This window comes from Dermacentor variabilis, chromosome 10 (assembly GCF_050947875.1).
Source record: "Dermacentor variabilis isolate Ectoservices chromosome 10, ASM5094787v1, whole genome shotgun sequence".
Lineage (NCBI taxonomy): Eukaryota > Metazoa > Arthropoda > Arachnida > Ixodida > Ixodidae > Dermacentor > Dermacentor variabilis.
The window spans coordinates 33,925,073-33,936,234 of NC_134577.1; positions in this window are offsets into that span (position 1 = coordinate 33,925,073).

Genomic DNA, 11,162 nt, shown 5'->3' on the forward strand with positions numbered 1-11,162 from the left:
CGTATTTTAAACCGACACGTTCACGCACTCATGGCAGAGCACATACACAGGCGCTGGACTGCAAGAGTCCAGCGCGTGAACGTGCCAGATTTAAGTGAGCCGCTCCATCAATATCGTGGCGCCCCTAGTAGCCCATCGGTATCTATTAGGCAAATTCTCTTACGTCATTCCGCAAGTTGTGCACAACAATCCGTCTTCCTCAAGTCGAATGTGGGTCGGTCGTCTGGAATGGCATTTCTGTATCCAACAGTGACATTGCAGATTGGGTCCAGAAAATGTTTCTAAACATATATCATCACCGCTTTGCAAGCACGGACACTGGGCCTTCTTCTAGAGCTGTCGAACTATTGTTCATTGTCCTTACTACGCTGCCGACGTAATCGCGCTGACCTTCTGTTTCTTTTCGAACTCCTTCGCGGTATCCTCACCTGCCCCAAACTCCTCAGTTGTGTCATGTTTCGTATTCCGCGCAAGATCCCCAGGAAGCATAGACATTTCCGTGTTCCTGCCTGTCATCACCAACACTCGAGTGACCACAGAATATTGAATCTTTATGACGTTTATCTTCATGATCTTGATAATTTTTGGTAACTCGCCGTCATTGTTCTTTTCCAAGCTTCGCGTTGTTTTGTCATGGTTTCACATAATATTCAACTGCGCTTCTCCTCCTTTTTCTCTTATATTCGCCTTGCGCCTTGCTGTATGCAGACCCTTACTTTCAAGATTGCTTTTCTATTCATTGTTTCGTTTCTAATTATATTCCCCTGCTGCCTTTTTTAATATGTATCCGTGCGCCCGCACTCAGACCTCATGGTTGTTCCTGGGCACGGTAAATAAGTTATTGATTGATTTATTATTTAATTTGCTGTGTTTTGTATAGATGTAGATAATCAAGTCCTGGCGACTAACTCCCTTTTACGCTCGCCTCATTTTCCGTTTCCCTATTTGTTTCTTTATCTCGCATTGTTTTATTTATCACATTTGTGTTCTCAGTACATTTTGTCTCACGTAATACTCTTTAAGTGCACCAGTACGAAGGCTCCCTAGCTGTTCCTGCGTATTATAATAAACATTGCCTTGACTGATTGATTGATTTCTTGATTGTTTTTATGTAAACATATATAAACACTATGAAGGAGATAAAAAAATTAGATAAAGCCCAAATTAGCACTTTAAGAAAACTGTACATCACACAGCGGGCATAGGCATTACAGACGAGAGTCTAGTCCCGTGATTGACAATGCTAGCACACCTTTGTAATTGTCATATCGAGTTGAAGCACAACGTTTCGGAAATAAGAAACCTTCAACAACAACAAAAAAGAAGAGAGAGATAGAGAGAAAGAAAGAAAGAGAGAAAGAGAATGCAACATAGCTTACAATAAGTGCATACTACGTTTTCCTGCGCCCTAGCGACTTTTCCGTTGAGTTCCTAAACATTCTCCTCAGCCGCCACCTTGCTTAGCCAGCTAAGTAGCCTGCATAGTTTTTTTTTTTCTTCGATACCGTTTTCGCGAAGCTGTCGCTTTTTTCCGGCTTTGTCAGAATGGGAACGAAGGCTTACGCATAAGATGCTCGCTGCCCGCTTAGCCGTCTATTAAACGGCCCACGGCGAGTACTAGAACACAGCCTATTAACAATGATGCACTCGGAACGATGACAACGATACAACAGCGACAACAGTAACCACGGAGGTGTGACGACAGAAAGGCGACGTAAGGACAAAGCCCGTGACGGACATCCAGGAATGATTCTGTCGACATCTACCGTGGCGTGAAGAGACGATAACAAGAAACACGATTATACCGACGATAATGACGACGCCCGTGTGAGACGTCACAATATGTCGAAGAAGTACGTCCTTAACGCGTTTGCTCGTAAGAAGCCTGTGCAGAGATAGTACAGGACAGATATAACAGCGCAAACTAAGACATTCATAGATAAACCTAAGGATTAGCGCCACAAGGGTGTTTCACTAGGAATGTCTTAGTTCGGTGTTTCTTGCTATGTAAATATTGTAGGTAGATGTTTCTATGGAAATGTCTTCATTTTATGGTTCTGTCTATGTGAGTGTCCTTATAGTCCCCGCTACTATGGTCTTGCCTTTCACGTGAACCACGAAGCCCAGCGAAAAAAAAATTGTTTTACAGGGGGAGAGGACAGTCTGTTAGACCCCTGTAAGCCTGTCAGATAAATTCTACAATGCAAAAAAAAGAAAAATTTCTGCGAATCCCACGCGCTATGGGGAATCGATGTAAGCGAACCTGCGTATGCTGTTTGCTTTGATTGACGATACTTAGCAGTGATGCTGAAGGCGAGTTCCCTCACCCAATCGGGTGAGGGAACAAACGCGAGTTAATGATATCTTAGTCGAAATCAAGAAAAAGAAATGGGGCATGGGCAGGACACGTAATGAGGAGGGAAGATAACCGATGGTCATTAAGAGTTACGGAATGGATTCCAAGGGAAGGGAAGCGTAGCAGAGGGCGGCAGAAAGTTAGGTGGGTGGATGAGATTAAGAAGTTTGCAGGGACAACATGGCCACAATTAGTACATGACCGGGGTAGTTGGAGAAGTATATGGGAGAGGCCTTTGCCCTGCAGTGGGCGTAACCAGGCTGATGATGATGATGATGATGATGATGATGATGATGATGATGATGATGAAGGCGAGTGCGTAATTTCTTCAGTGTTTATATAGTCCAATACGAGAATGGTGAGTGGATGCTAAACGTTGCGTGCACCACTGCCGTTTGTCTGCGTAGTCCGCAGAACGTACGGAGACACGTGTTTTCGAGGCGTTGTTGTGCGTTGTTGTTCGTAGTCCCTGAGAGGGTTGAGCATTATCGATGCCTCGCACGGCACATCGCATCGTGGCATCAGCGGTCTGCATCGCGTTTCGCTGCGTAGTGAAGGAGCTCCTATTCTGCACGCCGCTTCTTTCGAGCCTGGGTGACCTCGACACTGAGTGCACGCTTTGGAGCCATCTTGCTGGCGCGTGTTTACGTGTTCCTTCTGCACACGTGGCCAGCACTCTGTTGAGACGCCAGCTCCAAGCGCTCTATTCAGGCTGTGGACGATTGCAAAGTTTACGCTATATATTACAGTTCAGCACGCGACCTCCACACCCAGCACCTGTATTTTTGGCGCATAGAAAGGCAAGCACAGCATGAATAAAGGGAAAATCAGACAGCCACCCGTTCGTAGCAATTGCTACAAAGGAAACCCATGCGGGTTCCTCGAAAGAAAAGCCTCATAGTTGAAGAAAAATTCGACCTGCCAGCTGCTAGCCGTCTGGTTAGCTCAGATGGTAGAGCGGCTGCCCCTGAAAGACGGTGGTCCCGGGTTCGAGTCCCGCACCAGGACGAATATTTCTTCAACTGTGAGGCTTTTCTTTCGAGGAACCCGTATGGGTTTCCTTTGCAGCAATAGCTATGAACGGTTGGATGTCTCATTTTCCCTTTTTAATTACTTCTCTCCACCTTGCGGGTTTCCGCAGAACTACTACGTCAAGCACGTACCCTACGCACAAACTGTGAAACGCTGCCGTGGAGGGATGGATGGATGGATGTTATGAGCGTCCCCTTAGGAACGGGGCGGTGGGTTGCGCCACCAAGCTCTAGCTATTATACTGCCTAATGTCCTACCGAGGTTAAACAATGAAAAAAAAAAAAACACTATGAACTACCACGCCCAAATTGTCTGATCCCCTATTGCGAACTGTGCTTTTGTACGTCTCCGTCTTTTGTCGTTTCCCTACTTTTCTTCCACCAATCCTCCAATCGCCTCTTACTAATGCCTATTGCGGACATGTTTGCTTTACCACTGCTCCCGCCGAACCCAAGGGCTTCAAGGTGTTGTGTAGGGATGCGCGGAGGCGAGCTCCATCTGGCGAGCAAGGTCACAGGAGCAGCAGCACCAGAAAGTCGGGAGAATAGGCAAAGAAAGCTCCGCCTTCAAACGGGTTACGTAAAAACGTGACGTGGTGAGCACACCAAAGCGCTATGTCGCGCCTCCGTTGCTGGGGCCGATGATGTGACGCTATGCTTACATTCTCGTGACTTGCGTGGCGGCTTGCGTAGTGTGTTTATTTTAATAGTTTGATACTTCCCATCTTTATATCGTTTTCTTTTTCTTTTTCGGAGTAGTTTTCGAAACATTGGAATAGCCGGTTCTAAAGAAAGTTACCTTCACTTTTTTTTTCTGCTCCTATTAATAAAGTGGTGGTAGAGAACAGAGATCAACCGAATGCATACAATGAAATTGCGCAGCACTTTTATCTCGGCAGGAGAGACTTTCCCCTTCCACACAAGAAGTTAAATAGAGCGCAGGCATTGACCCTCAGATTATTGCAAACAGGCTCGTATCCCAGCCCGGCTTTATTCCACAAGCTTTATCCCGACACCTACGCCACTAGTTCTTGCAGGCACTGCAATGACATCGATAGCCTAGACCATATGCTCTGGCGTTGCCCCTCGTTACGAGGCACAGAACAAATCAATGAGGACAAGTGGCTCTCCGCCATCAAGAGCCCCGATGCCGGGGCGCAGCTATGGGCTGTCCAGAGGGCCCACGATGCGGCGGTCGGGCATGGCCTGACCGTCCCAACGTGGGAGCGGCCCGCAGCGCGCCGAGTCGCGTACCTCAGGACCTTCATTAAAGTTTTGCATCCATCCATCCATCCATCGCGTCCTCTTACGCATCGGGGACGGGTTCCCGTGTAGCGGGCCAATATTATGCGAGACGACAAGAGCTGGGACACTCGCGAGGCCGTCGCCGGGCTTTGTGTCGGCGAGTCTCATGAGAGGACACGCGCAGAAGAGCCAATATACGGCGACGCGTTTGCGAGCCCCGGCCGCGTCAGGTGCGTTGGAACTCGGTCATTGATTGGGCGCTGCGGTGTCGAGGTGCGCTTGTGCCGCGGGCGTCCCCGGCGGCCTCATCCAGTTCGACTGGAACGGGAAATGAAGAGCGGCGGAAGAGAGAGAGAGAGAGAGAGAGAGAGAGAGAGAGAGAGAGAGAGAGAGACGGAAGAGAAAGGGAGAGAAAGTTGAGCGGTCGATATCGTGGAGTGTCCTAAAAAAAAGTTACTAACGGGAACACTGGCTCCACGCGAGCTGCAACCTCGGTGGTTTGGGCCAGTAGGGGGATAATAGTGTAGCGAACAGGAGTGTTCTAGTTCACTCTAGTGGCAGGTAATACGCGACCTTGGACCGGCCGCCGTTGTGTAGTGGCTATGGCGTTGCGTTTCGGTGTGTCTGTGGGGGGGGGGGGGGGCGATGCAAGTACGTATGTGCACTTAGATTCAGGTGCACGTTAGATAAGCCCAGGCGGTCAAAATTCTTCCGGGGTCCCTTGATTAGATTGTGGTTCTGGTGCGTAAAACTCAGAAATGGCCTTTTTTATGCGTGCGCAAGTCGATAGTATTAAAGGAAATGTCGCTTCACAAGTGCGACCATTAGCTAAGATTATGCAAGTCCGCAGACAGTTATCGCCTTCGCGCGATCAGAAGAATACGACTGCTCGGAAAGAGATTAGAAAAAAAGGCAATAATTGAGACACGAGAACATTAGAAACCGCAAGAACGAAGACAAGCAAATCTACGTACTATATATACACGTCATTGCCAACGGTATGTGAATGATTTCATCGCCAGAATTCCCTGCAGTATAAATATTTGTAGAAAATTCTAGCGATGGTATTGCGACAGGCATGTTGCGTGTAGCATTATATATGCTACGCGCATATTGCTACACGCAATAGGCGTGTAGCAATATGCGCGGCGTTGTTGCTACTGTACGGAGATCATGTTGCTAAAAATTCATTCATTCATTCATTCATTCATTCATTCATTGCGGCATCCGCAATGCCCAAATGTCGCTAGAGAAATCATGGGTACATCGTGTTACTATATACAAATTTCCATGCCTTAAGTAACATTATTAAACAAAGAAAGCAGAAAATATTTGAACAAGTAACAGTTGTGGAGTGCAGGTAGACTTAAAGAAGAATATATCATGACGAATGTTTTTGTTGCTGTTGTTGTCGTCGTCGTCGTCGCGCAGATGCAAACGACGACAGAAATACTCCCCGGAGCCGTCGTCGAGCCCTCGGTGTGCAGGTCAAGCACCTCGCCCAAGAATCCATCTATTTGTTTACAACCATTTAGAGTGCTTTAGTTCTGACATTGTGCCGCTCATGCTGTTTACCTCCGATATTCTCGGACCAGCTACAAATCAGGGTTTTGCTCGTTAACTGCGACGTCTGTTGCAACGAAGTTAAAAAAAAAAGAAAAGCTGCAGAGAATAGCAGCAGACGTAGTGACAAATGGCGCATCGGTCTCCTGAACGGAAGACAGACGGTGTGATAAAGAGGCTGAACTTTTGGGTGGCTGGCTCGAAGCAAGCAATACCGCCGAGACACGGCCGAATCAGGTTTTGTCTTTTCGGTTTCTCATTATTTTCCTTTCCTTGTTTTGTTTCTTTCTTTCTTCTCGCTTGAGTAGGCGCTAGGCATGCGCCTTTGCTATTTCTCGAACAGACGAACGCTAAGGCTTGCAGACGAAAACAACAACTGCAAACAGTTGTAGCAGACGACTACAAGGGAAATGGTGTCTGCGCCTCCGTGAGTCAATGCTACAGCGGAATGCTTTCGCGAGGCGACAGTTCGATAAAATGAATGCACTTCGTTCTGTCGCAGCGTTGCCGTTGGGACATAGATTATGATGCGCAACATTCGAGAATGACTGCGCAGAAAAACGAAAACGAAAAGACGCTGGGCCACGCGGTGGAATAAGTGGCGTCCAAAGCCCAACGTCCGCTACGTCTCTCACATTTCTCGCTAAATCGCCACTGTTTCTTTCTTTCTTTCTTTCTTTCTCACTAGTGTTTGCAGCTCTGCGATAGTCGACATTAACGAGGCCTGCTTTGTCATGTTTCCTCACTTCAAAAGTAACCAGCCTTGCGGGAAAATGAAAAAAAAAATTCTAAGCTGTTCCTCGTAAAATTTCGTCACTCCTGTTTTTAATCAAACGCTCAAGCAGAAGAAACTATTCGGAATCGGAGTGTGGCCGCAATGGAGCGTGAAAAACGGACAGTATCACCAAACGAACGAAAGATCCGCGGCGATGCATTAACGGTGAAATTTCGCAACAGCGTAAGAGATTCGCGATGAACTTCTCGGAACTCATTCACTGTAGCGCTGGAAAATATGCGAAGCGCTAACGGACGGCGTCGTTCTGCCGGCGAGTAGTTCCATCTCAGCATGCTAGTCATGCGCAAAATGACCTAACGGTGCGGTTCCGAGGACGCTTATCTAGCGTCTGAAATCAGCTTCTGTATGGGCTTCATAACAAATAAATTAAAGGCGCAATAACCAGAGGCCTTTATGACTTAAAAAAATAAAAATGAAGTAAAAATACATTCACGCGTGGCTACAGTGGATCCTATAAAGTAGATGTATAAAAAATGAGTACTGCGCTTGCTTTAAAAACGACTCTTTGTACGAGGTTTCTTAGTTGGGCTTGTTGGTTTAATTTTTCTTTTTGCAGATTTGCAGCGCTAGCTACCGGAGTCGCAAACCGCGGCGTTTCAAATTATACAAAATAAAAGTCCGCGGATGCCACGTATATATGTTGGAATCGGTGTTAGACAAAGCTTTTTTTTTATGTTTGCTCAAATGATAAAGCAAACATTAACCAAACGAAACCCTAACGACGCAAACATGGTTCAATGTATTCTTGTTTTCAAACGGGACGCGATCACGCTAAATGTCCTGTGTTCTTTTCCTTCACCTGTTTCTACGCTCTCGGTTGTTTATGCTGCCGACTATTTTCTCGCTTCTCTGTAGCCGACTTCTTTAGTTTTCTGTTGACGATCTCTGCATCTTTGGCCTTCTGTTCTGCCTGCCTGTTCGGGTATATATACCCAGTGGTGCATGTGCTTTCAGAAGAATTGGTCAAGAATGCGTTACTGACCAAGAATGGTTACACATACCCAGTGGCACAATTTGTATATTTCGGTGCATACTCAGTATCCCAGATTGTTATCTACTGGGAGACAGACAGCGCCAGCAAATTCGGATGAAGGGGCAAAGAAAGATTCGTTTTAAAGGGAGTAAGAAAGTTGTGAAAGTCATGTGATGCTACAGACCTGGTGGATGGGGTGTAGACCCACGAGGAAAAAAAAAGAAAAGAATATAGATGTTTGTAAAACAATCGAAGACGATTGCCAAAGCAAGCGAATTCAGCTCGTACTGTTTTGTACCATACGTGCAGTCGCCTTCAATATGAAAGGCAAGAGCGATTCTTTTTTAACGAATGTAAGTCGTGATGGGGGGGGGGGGGGGGGGGCAGGGGGGCATGGGTTCAAGTACGTAAAAATAGTTTTTTATGTTGGACCTTTAGTCTCAGTGATCACTCTTATGGGGGCACGTTTGTTTGGGACCCAAGGGCGCTAAAAAAATGTTAAGAATTCCCTTTTATATTGATGACTGTACGACAATTGTATTTGTATTTATATATTTTTCTTTCTCTTGTCCAGTTGATGCATTGCCGTTTCGTGCGGCTGCTGCACGGCTGCATCTCGCAGTCCAGTGCCAGCATGCCAGCGGGATTCGCGACTGCGCTTGGACTGCCCGTGGACTTCGTCGCAAACGTTTCTCGCATTTGTTGTGCGTACAGTAGCGTTAGATGACGCTCAACGCTGGTTCTGTCCTTTCTGCCGCCGACTACAGGCGGATTCCTAGACGTGCTAATGTTAGGTAGCGTCTCGAAGTGATGGCTGCCAGTAGGCAATGACGGGAGAAAAAAAAAACATACTGACGCGCTCTCGCTTTTGCGAGTGAATTCTTATTACGCGACAAGACGCACGTGCCAAGCGTCTCGAAACGCCGTCTCGCGCGAGGGAGTGGGACAGGAGTGGTAAGAATGCTTTCTGTACTGTTCGGCACCCGTCTGTGTTGTTTGTTATCGGGTCCGAAGGAGATGTCCTAAAGAAGGTAAAGCGGACTCCAGTGAGCTCATCGGCGAAGTCTTTCTTCTTTCAACTTCGTAAGGGCACGCTTTCTGTCAAGCCTTCGCTCAAGGAAAAAAGAAAAGGCATATTCGTCCCCTAGATTTTAACCTGCGTAATTTATATCAAACCAGAGACCATTGACCCCATATTCCTGGGGTTCGTGCGGCCTTCTTATTAGACTTTCTCAAGCGAACGTTAAAGAAAAAATTTCAGCTTACTGCTTGTGGAATGTTTTTCCCCTGCCGATATATAAAGCGTGAGGCTTGTTCTGGTGACATGGTTATGTTGACGTACACGCACAGCATATGTAGAACAGGAATGCTTGTTCGGAGTGCAGATGCTGATGCCCGACCTGCCAGAGAGTGTTTCGTATAGAATGTCACGTATGCCAACATGTCAAATATCATACGCACAAATGTCACGCCGGCGTTTCTATTTCGCATTACCGATGTTATGAGAGTTTTAGCATGTGTATATATTGTCTGTTTCCTGTGCAAGAAAAACCGGCAATAAAGAAGAAGAAATAGGAAGCATCTGTGGCCTAATGGGTAAATAATCGGCCTGATGCGCTCGGGGATGCATGCTTCGCTGTCCAAAAATTCCTTGCGGAATCTAAACGAATGCCCTGCTAAATTCTTTTCTGTTTGTTTTTACTTTTAAATTAATTATTACTCATTCAATATGACCTCCCTGATTTAATTTAACAGGTAATTCTGCGCTATTCAATGCTATTTCAATAAACATAAGGAAATTTATGCTTCATATTAATTTCGAATAATCCACCCATTTCTTGGCCAATCCCTCATCGTGGGTAGGAGCCACACGCATCACAGGCTACAACAACAACAACGACCCTGGTTCAAAACCCACCGTCGGGCACGCGTGTAATGCTTTCATTGAAAAGCAGGCTGTGTTAACACGAAGCTGTTTTCGTACGCTTCTATAGTGCGAGTGATGAGACACACACACACACCATATACTAAACCAGCGACCAACGGAGATGCGACAAACTCTGGCGATGTCGGCAAATGAAGCTTCGCTTTTACAATGTAGCGCAAAGTTGTGCTGCGTCTGTAGTGAACGACGCAGACGACAGCGACGTCGCTTCCACGATGCTTAAAGAAGGACGATACGGGAAGTGCTATACGAAGCATGAAATTGGCCGACCAGACAAAACTGCACATTATCGTTCACTGCCTGGGTCTACACTGACTACTCAAAAAAAAAAAAAGGCGCGCTTGAAGCTAAAAATGCGGCGTTCCTCCGCGGCCATGTGATCGCCCGCTCACGAATTGCCGGCAAGGTGAGAATTGCCGGCAAGCAGAAATCGCTTGCTTCGAGATGTAGTATATATGCAGCGCGAACGGCTTTCGAAAATTCACCATTTCCCTCCTAGTCCTCTCGTGCATTCCTCTGATGCAGTCCTCTGATGTATTCGTTAGCATACGTCGCGGTTTCTGCAACGCTGTTTTCCACGTGAGTGAGAGAGAAGAAGATACGCAAGCAGACGACGCTTTCAAACCCTTTCTCAGTGTGACGAAAACACGCCAGACGAAAAGCAACCAGTCTTCTGTGAATGGTGTTTCTTTAGAAACGAAGGACTGAGCAGAGAAAACTTTTCCGTGCTGTTTAGTTCTTGCTCCCTTTTAACGCGTTCCAGAATGTTCAGCACAATGAGAACGAGAGAACCAGAGTCCCGAAGTACGCGCCGCGTTGTTGAAAAGTGCATTGAGCAAGGCCGTACAAAGAAGCAACAGATGCGAAGCGACTGTGACGACGTCGGCTCTCGTATTTTAAAACCCAGGGGTCACATTTTGGCCTCGGCGCTCCGTTTTTATGTCGGCTTCCGCAGAAAGACACACACGTAGCCGTAGCCTTTATTCAGAATGGAGGCACCAGGCAGTCCCGAGAGCACTCTTATTTGTTATTTCTTCTTTTTTTGGGGGGGGGGGGGGCACCGTATACGAAACGTTCGTGTCAAAACAGGACGCACGCCGTAATGCAAACGGCACTGCACTATCGGAAAAATAACGCGAAAAGAAACTGCAATCTCCGACAGCTGGCAACCAAAAATCGAAGCCAGGGAGAAAAAAAGAATAGAAGAACCGGGCGAGTGGCGGGAAGCAGACGACACGAAGCGCCCAGGCTGA